This window comes from Orcinus orca, chromosome 9 (assembly GCF_937001465.1).
Source record: "Orcinus orca chromosome 9, mOrcOrc1.1, whole genome shotgun sequence".
Taxonomy (NCBI): domain Eukaryota; kingdom Metazoa; phylum Chordata; class Mammalia; order Artiodactyla; family Delphinidae; genus Orcinus; species Orcinus orca.
In genome coordinates, this window is record NC_064567.1 from 38,402,806 (window position 1) to 38,418,039 (window position 15,234).

Below are 15,234 nucleotides of genomic sequence, written 5' to 3' on the forward strand. Positions count from 1 at the left end.
AAGGGATTTTAAAACACACCTGAAGGAGTCCTGGTGGCTGAAGGAAGTTTGATTTTTGGCTTCATTTGCCCATGTGCTAAAAAACAATACTCCCCTGAGAAATGGAACAGGCCTGACATAGGTTAGAAATGAAGCTGAAATTCTTAGAAATATGGACAAGAGGGAGGGAGTCGAGTCCAAAATGAGCTGCATGTAGTCCAAAAGGTTAGCAAGACAATCCACTGGAGGATGGAAGAAGAAAATACTAAAATGTGTGTTTTTCAATATAAAAATATAAGAATTATGTTTTGCTAATATTTAATATTCAGATGGGCCCTGGTCTTTGTTACCCTACATGTCCAATAGTCCTAGGTTATCTGTATATCTGGAGCATCCTGAAGGAAAGGTAAGGGCGACTGACAGTTGATACCTCTATCTTTCACTTGCTTTTAGCATATTGTAATGCTTTGCAGTTTATTATATCGAGTTAAGAAGATGTAATTATATTGTGTAATTCTAACTATACCAACCCTGTTGAAATGTCTGGGAAGTCTTAAAAGAATACCACCAAAGAACAATGTATAAGACACCTCTACTGTTGGGTACAGCTCTCTAAATACCACAGAAAAGGATATTGTGTTATTACCAGATTAGACAAAAAGACCAAGCTATGTAAATAATCTAGAAGCTTACTTAAAATATGGATCCATGTCCACCATTGCTAATGCTGTTCTTAATCCTATGTATAATACATATTACACCTATAGGCACTAATTAATGTAATTCAATGCCATCTTCCATTTGTATTATATTTTATATATATCAGGCTACCTTTATTCATATGGTCATTTAAAACTTATACGGAAATAAACTCAACTTAGAACCCTTCCTTTGACTCATTATAGCATACATTTTAAACCAGGATTTAAACCAAGAGTTTCAATACACAGAAATATATTTAGACTTGGAAGAGTCGGCAGGGTTGCCTTGGAGCTCCTTTGGCTTGTTTGCAGCCATCAGAAAAGGGATCACAAAAAAGCGAATGCCTGTACAGTCCTCTTCATCATTTGTGACCTGGGATATTGAGCTCTTGGGATGTCAGAATTCCAGTTCATGAGGCAATCTATGACATTCTGGTCTAGCCAGATGAGGCTGAGACTTTTACCTAAAAGACTGGAAGGAGAGACCTTCAAGATGGCAGAGGAGTAGACATGGAGATCACCTTCCTCCCCACAAATATATCAGAAATACATCTACATGTGGAACAGCTCCTACAGAACACCTACTGAATGCTGGCAGAAGACCTCAGACTTCCCAAAGGGCAAGAAACTCCTCACATATGTGGGTAGGGCAAAAGAAAAAACAGAGACAAAGGAATAGGGATGGGACCTGCACCTCTGGGAGGGAGCTGTGAGAGAATAAAGGTTTCCACACACTAGGAAGCCCCTTCACTGGCAGAGACGGGGCTGGGGTGGGGAAGCTTTGGAGCCACAGAGGAGAGTGCAGCAACAGGGGTGCAGAGAGCAAAGCGGAGAGATTCCCGCACAGAGGATCGGTGCCGACCAGCACTCACCAGCCTGAGAGGCTTGTCTGCTCACCTGCTGGGGCAGGTGGGGGCTGGGAGCTGAGGCTCCAGCTTTGGAGTTCAGATCCCAGGGAGAGGACTGGGGTTGGCTGCGTGAACACAGCCTGAAGTGGGCTAGTGCGCCACAGCTAGCCGGGAGAGAGTCCGGGAAAAAGTCTGGACCTGCCTAAGAGGAAAGAGACCATTGTTTCAGGATGTGCAAGGAGAGGGGATTCAGAGTGCCACCTAAATGAGCTCCAGAGATGGGTGTGAGCTGCGACTATCAGTGTGGACACCAGAGACAGGCACGAAATGCTAGGGCTGCTACTGCAGCCACCAAGAAGCCTGTGTGCAAGCACAGGTCACTATCCACACTTCCTCTCCTGGGGGCCTGTGCAGCTCGCCACCGCCACCGCCAGGGTCCTGTGATCCAGGGACAACATCCCCAGGAGAGCACATGGCACGCCTCAGGCTGTGGCAATGTTATGCTGGCCTCTGCCCCCGCAGGCTTGCCTTGCATTCCGTACCCCTCCCGCACCCTGGCCTGACTGAGCCACAGCCTCCTAATCAGCTGCTACTTTAATCCCTTCCTGTCTCAGTGAACAACAGACACCCTCAGGCGACCTACACGCAGAGGCAGGTCCAAATCCAAAGCTGAACCCCAGAAGCTATGCGAACAAAGAAGAGAAAGGAAATTTCTCCCAGAGATCAGGAGCAACAGATTAAACCTCCACAATCAACTTGATGTACTGTGCATCTCTGGAATATCTGAATAGACAACGAATCTTCCCGAAATTGAGATGATGAACTTTGTGTGATTTTGTCTGTATAGCTTTACTTTTACCATTTGCCCTAGGGTTCTGTCTGTCCATGTTTTTTTTTTTTTCTTTTTTGTATAGTTTTTTAGTGCTTATTATCATTGGTGGATTTGTTTTTTGGTTTGGTTGCTCTCTTCTTCCTTTTTTTAAAAATTACTTTTCAATTTTTTATTTTTAATAATTATTTTTATTTTAATAACTTTATTTTATTTATTTCTTTTTTTCCTCCCTTTTCTTCTGAGCCGTGTGACTGACAGGGTCTTGGTGCTCCGGCTGGGTGTCAGGCCTGTGCCTCTGAGGTGAGAAAGCCGAGTTCAGGACACTAGTCCAGCAGAGACCACCCGGTTTCATGTAATATTAAACGGTGAAAACTCTCCCAGAGATCTCCCTCTCATCACTAAGACCCAGCTCCACTCAATGACCAGCAAGCTACAGTGCTGGTCACCCTATGCCAAACAACTACCAAGACAGGAATACAACCCCACTCATTAGCAGAGAGGCTGCCTAAAATCATAATAAGGTCACAGACACCCAAAAACATACCTCAGGACGCAGTCCTGCCCAACAGAAAGACAAGATCCAGCCCCACCCACCAGAACACAGGCACCAGTCCCCTCCACCAGGAAGCCTACACAACCCACTGAACCAACCTTAGCCACAGGGGGCAGACACCAAAAACAATGGGAACTAAGAACCTGCAGCCTGTGAAAAGGAGACCCCAAATACAGTGAGTTAAGAAAAATGAGAAGACAGAGAAACACACAGCAGATGAAGGAGGAAGGTAAAAAACCACCAGACCAAACAAATGAAGAGGAAATAGGCAATCTACCTGAAAAAGAATTCAGAGTAATGATAGTAAAGATGATCCAAAATCTTGGAAACAGAATGGAGAAAATACAAGAAAGGTTTAACAAGGACCTAGAAGAACTAAAGAGGAAATAAACAATGATGAACAACACAATAAATGAAATTAAAAATTCTCTAGATGGAATCAATAGCAGAATAACTGAGGCAGAAGACTGGATAAGTGACTTGGAAGATAAAATAGTGGAAATAACTATCACAGAGCAGAATAAAGAAAAAATAATGAAAAAAGAATTGAGACACAGTCTCAGAGACCCCTGGGACAACATTAAATGCACCAACATTCGAATTATAGGGGTCCCAGAAGAAGAAGAGAAAAAGAAAGGGACTCAGAAAATATATGAAGAGATTATAGTTGAAAACTTCCCTAATACGGGAAAGGAAATAGTTAATCAAGTCCAAGAAGCGCAGAGAGTCCCATACAATATAAATAAAATGAGAAACCTGCCAAGACATATATTAATCAAACTATCAAAAATTAAATACAAAGAAAAAATATTAAAAGCAGCAAGGGAAAAACAACAAATAACACATAAGGGAATCCCCATAAGGTTAACAGCTGATCTTTCATCAGAAACTCTGCAAGCCAGAAGGGAGTGGCAGGACATATTTAAAGTGAGGAAAAACCAAAAACCAAGAATACTCTACCCAGCTAGGATCTCACGCAGATTTGACAGAGAAATTAAAATCTTTACAGAAAAGCAAAAGCTAAGAGAATTCAGCACCATCAAACCAGCTTTACAACAAATGCTAAATGAACTTCTCTAGGCAGGAAACACAAAAGAAGGAAGAGATCTACAGTAACAAACCCAAAACAATGTAGACAGTGGTAATAGGAACATACATATTGATAACTACCTTAAATGTAAATGGATTAAATGTTCCAACCAAAGGACGTAGACTGGCTGAATGGATACAAAAAAAGACCCATATATATGCTGTCTAAAAGAGACCCACTTCAGACATTGGGAAACATACAAACTGAAAGTGAGGGGATGGAAAAAGATATTCCATGCAAATGGAAATCAACAGAAACCTGGAGTAGCAATTCTCGTATCAGATGAAATAGACGTTAAAATAAAGACTATTACAAGAGACAAAGAAGGACACTACATAATGATCAAGGGATCAATACAAGAAGAAGATGTAACAATTGTAAATACTTATGCACCCAATATAGAAGCACCTCAATACTTAAGGCAAATGCTAACAGCCATAAAAGGGGAAATCGACAGTAACACAATCATAGTAGGGGACTTTAACACCCCACTTTCACCAGTGGACAGATCATCCAAAATGAAAATAAACAAGGAAACACAAGCTTTAAATGATACATTAAACAAGATGGACTTAACTGATATTTATAGGACATTCCATCCAAAAAAAACAGAATACACTTTCGTCTCAAGTGCTCATGGAACATTTTCCAGGATAGATCATATCTTGAGTCACAAATCAAGCCTTGGTAAATTTAAGAAAACTGGAATCATATCAAGTATCTTTTCCAACCACAATGCTATGAGACTAGATATCAATTACAGGAAAAAATCTGTAAAAAATACAAACACATGGAGGCTAAACAATACATTACTAAATAACCACGAGATCACTGAAGACATCAAAGATGAGATAAATAAATACCGAAAAAAAAATGACAATGAAAACACAATGACCCAAAACCTGTGGGACGCAGCAAAAACAGTTCTAAGAGGGAAGTTTATAGAAACACAATCCTACCTCAGGAAATAAGAAACATCTCAAATAAACAACCTAACCTTACAACTAAAGCAATTAGAGAAGAACAAAAGAACCCCAAAGTTAGCAGAAGAAATCATAAAGATCGATCAGAAATAAATGAAAAAGAAATGAAGGCAACAATAGCAAAGATCAATAAAACTAAAAGCTGGTTCTTTGAGAAGATAAACAATATTCATAAACCATTAGCCAGACTCATCAAGAAAAAAAAGGAGAAGACTCAAATCAATAGAATTAGAAATGAAAAAGGAGAACAACTGACACCACAGAAATACAAAGGATCATGAGAGATTACTAAAGCAACTATATGCCAATAAAATGGACAACCTGGAAGAAATGGACAAATTCTTAGAAAAGCACAACCTTCCGAGACTGAACCAGGAAGAAATAGAAAATATAAACAGACCAATCACAAGCACTGAAATTGAGGCTGTGATTAAAAATCTTCCAACAAACACACACCCAGGACCAGATGTCTTCACAGATGAAATCTATCAAACATTTAGAGAAGAGCTAGCACCTATTCTTCTCAAACTCTTCCAAAATATAGCAGAGGGAGGAATGCTCCCCAACTCATTCTATGAGGCCACCGTCGCCCTGATACCAAAACTAGACAAAGATGCCACAAAGAAAGAAATCTACAGGTGAATATCTCTGATGAACATAGATGCAAAAATCCTCAACAGAATACTAGCAAACAGAATCCGTTAAAAGGATCATATACCATGATCAAGTGGGGTTTATCCCAGGAATGCAAGGATTCTTCAATATATGAAAATCAATGTGATACACCATATTAACAAACTGAAGGAGAAAAACCATATGATCAACTCAATAGATGCAGAAAAAGCTTTTGACAAAACTCAACACCCATTTATGATAAAAGTCCTCCAGAAAGTAGGCACAGAGGGAACATACCTCAACATAATAAAGGCCATTTATGACAAACCCACAGCCAACCTCGTTCTCAATGGTGAAAAGCTGAAACCATTTCCTCTAAGATCAGGAACAAGACAAGGTTTTCCACTCTCACCACTATTACTCAACATAGTTTTGGAATTTTTAGCCACAGCAATCAGAGGAGAGAAAGAAATAAAAGGAATCCAAATCTGAAGAGATGAAGTAAACCTGTCACTGTTTGCAGATGACATGATACTATACACAGAGAACCCTAAAGATGCTACCAGAAAACTACTAGAGCTAATCAATGAATTTGGTAAAGTAGCATGATACAAAATTAGTGCACAGAAATCTCTTGCATTCCTATACACTAATGATGAAAATTCTGAAAGATAAATTAAGGAAACACTCCCATTTCCCATTGCAACAAAAAGAATAAAATACCTAGGAATAAACCTACCTAAGGAGACAAAAGAGCTATATGCAGACACCTATAAGACACTATGAAAGAAATTAAACATGATACCAACAGATGGAGAGATATACCATGTTTGTGGATTGGAAGAATCAACACTGTGAAAATGACTATACTACCCAAAGCAATCTACAGATTCAATGCAATCCCTATCAAACTACCACCAGCATTTTTCACAGAAGTAGAACAAAAAATTTCACAATTTGTATGGAAACACAAAAGACCCTGAACAGCCAAAACAATCTTGAGAAAGCAAAATGGAGTTGGAGGAATCAGGCTCCCTGACTTCAGACTATACTACAAAGCTACAGTAATCAAGACAGTATGGTACTGGCACAAAAACAGAAATATAGATCAGTGGAACAAGATACAAAGCCCAGAGATAAACCCACACACATATGGTCACCTTGTTTTTGATAAAGAAGGCAAGAATACACAATGGAGGAAAGACAGCCTCTGCAATAACTGGTGCTGGGAAAAGTGGACAGCTACATGTAAAAGAATGAAATTAGAACACTCCCTAACACCATACACAAAAATAAACTCAAAATGGATTAAAGACCATATGTAAGGTCAGATGCTAAAAAACTGTTAGAGAAGAACATAGGCAGAATACTCTATGACATCAATCAAGGAAAGATCCTTTTTGAACCACCTCCTAGAGAAATGGAAATAAAAACACAAATAAACAAATGGGACCTATTGAAACTTAAAAGCTTTTGCATAGCAAAGGAAACCATAAACAAGACAAAAAGACACCCCTCAGAATGGGAGAAAATACTTGCAAACAAAGCAACTGACAAAGGATTAATCTCTAAAATATACAAGCAGCTCATGCAGCTCAATATCAAAAAATAAACAACACAATCCAAAAATGGGCAGAAGACCTAAATAGACATTTCTACAAAGAAGATATACAGATTGCCAACAAACACATGAAAGAATGCTCAGCATCACTAATCACTAGAGAAATGCCAATCAAAACTACAATGAGGTATCACCTCACACCAGTTAGAATGGCCATCATCAAAAATCTACGAACAATAAATGCTGGAGTGGGTGTGGAGAAAAGGGAACCCTCTTGCACTGCTGGTGGGAATGTGAATTGGTTCAGCCACTATGGCGAACAGTATGGAGGTTCCTTAAAAAACTAAAAATAGAACTACCATATGACCCAGCATTCCCACTACTGGGGATATACCCTGAGAAAACCATAATTCAAAAAGAGTCACAATGTTCATTGAAGCTCTATTTACAATAGCCAGGACATGGAAGCAACCTAAGTGTCCATCGACAGATGAATGGATAAAGAAGATGTGGCACATATACACAATGGAATATTACTCAGCCACAAAAAGAAATGAAATTGAGTTATTTGTAGTGAGGTGGATGGACCTAGAGTCTGTCATACAGAGTGAAGTAAGTCAGAAAGAGAAAAACAAATACCGTATGCTAACATATATATATGGAACTGAAAAAAAAAAAAAAGGTTCTGAAGAACCTAGGGGCAGGACAGGAATAAAGACGCAGATGTAGAGAATGGACATGAGGATGTGGAGGGGGGGGATGGGTAAACTGGGAAGAAGTAAGAGAGTGGCATGGACATATATACACTACCCAATGTAAAATAGATAGCTAGTGGGAAGCAGCCACATAGCACAGGGAGATCAACTCAGTGCTTTGTGACCACCTAGAGGGATGGGGTAGTGAGGGTGGGAGGGAGATACAAGAGGGAGGAGATATGGGGATATATGTATATGTATAGCTGATTCACTTTGTTATAAAGCAGAAACTAACACACCATTGTAAAGCAATTATACTCCAATAAAGATGTTAAAAATAAAATAAAATAGAAATATATATATATATACATTTAATAACTTTAATCACTTTGTTCAGTAAAAAGTGTCATTATTTAAATATTTTGGCAAGAGGAAAATGTCTTCAAACAGTCAAAAAATAAAATAAACATGACCTTTAAAATGTTCTCATTTTTCTCATCTTCTGGATTTCTATTTTATGTGTGCTATAACGTACATAATATATTAGAACATAGTAATATGTATGTAACTTAAAAATAAATATAATAGCTTTATTAGAGCTGTGAACTCAAAATTTTGGAAACCCTTGGTTTAGATTCTTGCTTGTTACTTGAGTACCTACTCATAAAAGCTATTTTTTTTTTTTTTTTTGCTTCCTTAAATTGCTCAGGCACAATTTGTCAAACTATGTTCCTGTAAGTTAATCTTTTATTTGGGCAAAAAGAAGTTAAACAAATCATTTTTTTATAATGGAAACATCTCAAAACCTCCCATATGCTGACATGTCAAGTGAATTTCTGATAGGAGGTTTGAATGTACAGCATCTCCTAATTTTATTAATCCATCAAACGCTATTTTCATAAAGCATCTCACAGAATTGATGTTCCAAATAACAGATTTTAGAAGACACTGGAAAACATGCTTTGGTTTTATCCATCTGTTTGTAGAACTCCTAAATATTTCTGTAGCTCCAATCTTGATAAAAGTAAAGCTCACCTATGGAGCCTCTTCTATCTACTTCCTGTGTTAAACAAGCCTTCCTCAATCAACCACTCTGTGCCTACATTTCAACTCCTAACTGTCCCAATCCACCACCCTCATCCTTTACGTTCTCTATTCCCTGATTCCCTGATTCTCAGTCCCCTAGTATCTCATTTTTAGCAACTTTCCTTCCTCTACCACAGTCATCAGTTTATACCTAAAAACTGTCCTATCCCATCATGACCAGACTATGGCCAAAGTATTTATTATCTGATCAAGTAACTTATTATAATTATTTCTAGATGTTAAAGGCTTCTTTATAGATGTTCTTGTAAACCTCAGAACTAGAAGTAACACCTAAACTTAAACCAGTAGATTAAAGTAGAAGCGTGGAAACAAAGAGCAAGCCACCTAGGTAAGAGTTCAGAAAAGTGCCTATGGATAACCCAAGGATGCCAGAAACATATTTTTCCATGGAGCTGGTTCTGTGGTATAGGTAGGGCCTACTAACCTAAAGACAGTTTTCTCTAAGAAACATGCATTTTAGTGGCGTCTTTAATAACGTAACTCGGAGTAATGTTGTCATGTAAGCCAACATGGTCGCATCAAGCGAGAAAAGATGCTAGAGAGCCAAGCCTGGGGAGTGTGTTCTTTAAGGTTATTTCAAATCCCAGTCTTATTCAGTCTATGTGTATGGCTGGCTCTGGATTACCACTTCAGTTCATTGTCACCTGTATCACATAGTTCATTTGCTCAAAATGAATTCTGTATCTGTGTTGGCTATCATCCCGATGGGTCTGTCAGCTGTAGTGACTCAGCAGCAACCCACAGCTCGGCTGGTGTAGGAGAGTCCATTCTTAGTCAGGATGCATGGATGAAATCTCCCGGGCCACAGTTCTAGAAATCTCACACGAACTCAGAAAGGCTATGCCATCTGATGGTACAGCGAAGGGATAAGATTTACATCAACAGGACGAGTGAGTTGCCCCATAACTAGTGCATAGGCAATTGTTAATCGTGGTACAAAATACAGTATTGCTAAATTAAAATATGGATTGAAATCAGAAAATAATTACAGCATTATTATGAATGTAGTTAAACTCTTGTGGGTGAAATTTTAGAACATCACAAGGGGACCCAGCTGCCCAATCCCCATAAATGCCTTGAAAATGTACTCCTTACTGAATAATTTTGTAACAGGAGATAAAAAACAACTTTGAGTTTTTGGGCTGCACTACATTTTTTTTTTCTTGGTCAGCTCTATCCTGCTTTCTCAACTGATGGGAATTAATTTACAGCAGAAATGCTTGGTATACAACATTTCTTGTTGTGCCCTATAGTGTGCTTTGATATCAGAAACTCTGAATTTCACAGCTCTAGGGTCCCGTTCAGCTTGAGCCTGAAGAGTTTTTGAAAGAAACTCATTGGAGAAATTTAAAGTAACACATGGAAAAAAATGTTACCAATTTGAAACCTGGGAATTTCTCATGCCATTAAAAAAAATGACAGATATGGCATTTCCTTTAATCTGTCTTCAATTATAAATAATCTTGATTTCAGAGAGATTGATTTTTTAAATGCGTATTTTAGGATTGATAAAACCTCTAAATACAATTGGCTGCAGATCAAAAGTGACTTAAGCTATCTTTATATTACACTATTTAAAACTGACATGCATTTGACTGGGATTATCAACCTATATCCCTTTTTATATCAAATATAAATGTGGCTTTTGTGTGTGTGCCCTATAGATGCTACCTCCAAAATACATCTCAATTCTGTCTACCTCTCCTCTTACCCACTGCTTCCACCCAGGCCCAAGCTCAAGCCACGATCATCTCTAGCTTGGACTACTAGAATGGCTGCCCAGTTGGTCTTCCTGTTTTCATTCTTGCCCCAGCAACCCATTCACCATAAAGCAGACAACCTAAGTTCAATCCTTTCAGTAACCTCCCATTACCCTTCCTGTTAAATCCGAACTCCTCACTATAACCTACAAAGCCGTGAACAGACTTACACCAGCCAGTTGTCTTGCATCCAATCTGTTCCTGAGTCACTCTCCCTTTCCATCTTGGCTCCATCGTTTTAACCTTCTTTCAGCTAATAGATCACGTCAAGATTTTTTTCCTTCCTGAGGGCTTTAGGCTATGGGACTCCTTCTGCCTGGATGGCTTCTCCACTCCACCCTGCTGTCATCATTGTATTCTCTTGGTCTTTAAAATTTCACCTTAGATGTTATTCCTCAAGGAAGTTGTCTCTGCCATCCAATTTAAAATAAGTCCTCTTCCATTATTCTCTCTCTCTCTCTCTCTCTCTCTCTCTCTCTCAGTCTCCTAATTTTCCTTCAGATCACTTCTTCATAATTGAGGATGATACAGTTATGTGTTTACTTGTTTATGGTATATCTTCTTCACTAGAGTTTAAGCCCCATATAAGTAGGGCTTGGTTTGACTTTGTTTAGATTCTGTACTCAGCATCTAGCAGACTAGATTCTCAATAAACACTTACTGAATAAATGAATAGTTTTATACCCTATTCTGCCCACATTTGCCACATACATCCTTCACTCCCACTTCTCTTCATTACTGAGCACATACTTAACACAGCCAGCCACTGTGCTGAGAAAGGTGTATGCATCAACTTATTTAAAAAAGCTAATCAATATGCCTTCTTTTTACTATGTGCTAATTTGCAATAAGGACTTAGGCCCAGAGCGGTTGGATAACTCGTGCATGTTCTCACATCTGTAAGTGATGGTCAAGCAGGCAGTCTCACATTACAGACTTGATTTTCTTAATCACTCGACTATGGAGCATCTTCTGTAATGGTAACTGTCCTCTTATTTGTTCTATGCCAGGGGTGCTCCCCAGGAGGCTCAGAATTAGCCTACAGGCTTACTGATGACCAGCACACTCAGAAGCGTCAATTATACATAAGTGATTATCTTGTTATGTCTCCCTTAAGCCTCAATAAAAGGAACCTAAGTGGTGTTAGGCTTACATCACTTCTGTCTGGTCTCTGTAGTAGTGGTTGGTTTGTGGATAAACTAGAGCACATCTGCCTGGCAGACCTGCCCAGAAGGTCTGGTCAACTCTAGCTATTTCTCAGATGTCTTTATTGATTTTTACATTGCTTCTGGCTTGTTTTCAGCACATCACTTTAGTGTCTTAAATTGACAGTCCTCTGACCTATTCAACTACTGAATTGTTGTTCAGAAATGTACTCTCTTGCCCTGCCTACACAACAGAGCTGAATTTCTACAGTGTTCTGATCAGCCTGACACGTTAAAGGGGTGATCATATAGATGTGGTGGAAGTTTCCATGGCCATGATTTAGTAATGCTTAGCAAAATGGGTCTCAGAATGAGGAATGTAGTATTTTTTAATCTTTTATCATTTTATTGCAACTATATTAAGTGACTTATTTAGTTCAATTACTAGGTGTTGAGTACGCTATCAGGCTAGTATAGTATGAAAATACAGTGTTATATGAAAAAATATATAGTTCTCTTAAACCCTGTGTAACCTTACGGGGAAAATGTTTCCTTTAAATAAACACCTTAGATAATCATCTATGACAGCATAAGGTCAAGTACTGGAATGAATGTTGCAAACAATGCCATTGGAATGAAAAGAAAGCATATGGCTATGGGCAGGAATTGATGGCAAAGGCTTTAGGAGCATGTAAGGATATCTGGTCTACCATGGGAAGCAGTGTGGTATAATGGTGAAGAGTATGGGCAGGAGCAGTCAGAGGGCCTAGATTCATATTTGGATTTCTCCATTCACAAACTGAATGGCCTTGGACAAGTTATTGGATTTCTATGGCACCAACTGAATTATTTGTAAATTGAGAACAATAACAGTATTTACCTTACAGAGTTGTGATCAGGATTAATGCGAATAATACATATATATACAAATTTAATTTAGTGATGGGACACAGAACATAACATGTAACTGCCATTGGCTCAAAGTGTGAAGGATGGATGGTAGTTGCATGAGAGGATGGGCTGGGAAAGAATTTTACGAAAGGAAATAGCACCAGCAAAGACAAGGAGCTGGAGATGAGCATGGCGCGAGCCCAGGAAGGAGTGTAGACCCGCCTCAGTGCAATCCACAATGGTCTAGTCCCTTCTATTGGATACTCTGTTCTACCCATTTGATTTTGGACAAAAAGCAAAGCTAATGCAATTGCAATTTACCAACACTTTCACCCTGTCTCCAAAGAGAATTCAATACCATTCTCTCTTTGAAGGGTTGATTTTCATCTGCACGGCACACTGCTCCATTACCATTCCTGCCAGTCTTCAAAGAGATGCTCTCACTTTCTTAATGCAGGTTGTTATCTCCTTGTCAAATGATGCCTCAGTGCAAGGAACATTCCCAAGTTACCATGAATACAGATACAACTTTCAGCTTTGGACTTTTGATAGTCTAGCAATTCAAAGGCAGGGCAAAGTAATATATATGCCTCTGCCTTTTACCCAGTCTATGGTACACAGAATTTTTTTTTTTTCATTTTCATGAGATTGTCTTTGTGTCCTTTGTGGCTTTTATCAGCAGCTACGGTGAGATGCTCAACAGAAAAGTTAGACTATATCTGAGCCCTTCCATAGAGGCAAGGATGAGAAACCTCAAGCTTGCCGCATAAAAGGGCAGGGCATGGGAAGCTGAACTGCAACAAGCTAATCTCTTCATATTAGAAAACTGACTCCTTGTTTCTTTCTGAAAACAGCAGGAAAATTCTCCCCTCATTTCCGTGCAGTCTGTAACAGGGAAATACAGTAAAATGGCCTATGAGAAAAACAGTGTTCTCAGAAAGATACTATGACCACTTTACCCTTTTATCTGAGACGCTCATAATACCTTCAGAAAGTCACATGGCCAGCAGACCCTTCCAGCCAGGCTTTGCTTTAATCCCTTCTAATCCTCACAGCATCCCTGTTCTGTTGTTATTCTTCACTTTTGGTCCAAAGCACATAGAATGTGTAGAACCCTCTGTACAGTTTGTGTTCTCAGGTATTCCATACTCACTGCCCCGTACCACTAAGATACCCAATCATCCCACACTTGAGATATGACTAAGCGAAAAGAAGGAACGCTATAAACTGTGCTATTTTGATATGCAGAAGCTTAACAGAGAAAGAGGGAGAGAGGTTTCGTGGGTCCTGCTCATACAATCTGGGCTTCCTGGAGAAGCAATAGATGAGTTGTACAGGCAGAGGTCATTCTGCCACTTCTGGCTTAATATTCAAACAGAACACTGGCACATTTTGCCACATTAGACTTTGTCCATTTGATGGCAAAACATTCAGAGCAGAATGCAAACAAATCATCTCAACCTCTAGGGTTTTGGAGTTATGTTGACAAAATTCCATGAGATTGGGTAAAATGCTTACTTTCCTTTGGGACATGCTGGCATCCCGCACAGAGGTAGAAACTCCTCTGATGGCGGAGCAGAGTGACAAATAGAGAGCATTCCCCGCCCCGCTTCAGCTTCTGACTGGCAAATGTCTACCTGCAATGCATTTAGACTTAGAAGTCCTCGAGCAGCCAGTGCATAGACATGGTGGGTTCTATTTCCCCTTTTAGGTCCTAACAAGCCCTCAGCCCACACAGGCTGTGTGATGCCACAACAGTGTCCACAGACCAGGACGTGCTCACAGACAAGCCAGATAGACAGTGGACCACCCTATCTTGGTGCCACTCTTGGGCACTGAAATCCCATTTTTAAGTAATTCCATTTTTAATAAAGCCAGACTGCCTTTTGATGATTTCTCTTTTTTGCTTTAAAATAAAATAACTTGCTTAGTAGCCTTCTCATGTACCCTTCCTGAGAGAATAGCGCAGACGGACCATGCAAATGAATATCTGGGGCATCTAAATACTGTGTTGGCGTCCATGCTTATCCAAATCCAATCTCTGCCGAGCCCCCACACTTCAAAATTCTGCAGCCAAAGAAGACTGGAAAATGTATAAATCATGATTTTGCTCCTGGGTACCTAGCCACAGTGATGAGGCGCTTAGCATCCTATCCCACCTGCATCCTAGAGGGCCATAAGCTCTTCTGGTTTTTCTGAGGCTTCACTGAAAGTAGAGAAGATACTTTCACTGAAAGTAGAAGAAGATCCATATTTACTATTCAGGACTGAGAAGAAACACGCTGTAAGCCATCCCTTATGCTTCGCTGTCAGCACAGACTTGCAGGGGGAGCGTACTAGATTGGATTGCTTTAGAATGGCATCCAAAGCGATCCTCAAGGAAGAGGCCACAGACTGGTTAATACCTGCAGTGCTCTTGAAAGTTGTCTCAGAGTTCCTCACTGTTAGGAGTCCCGAGGTGATTGTAACTATGA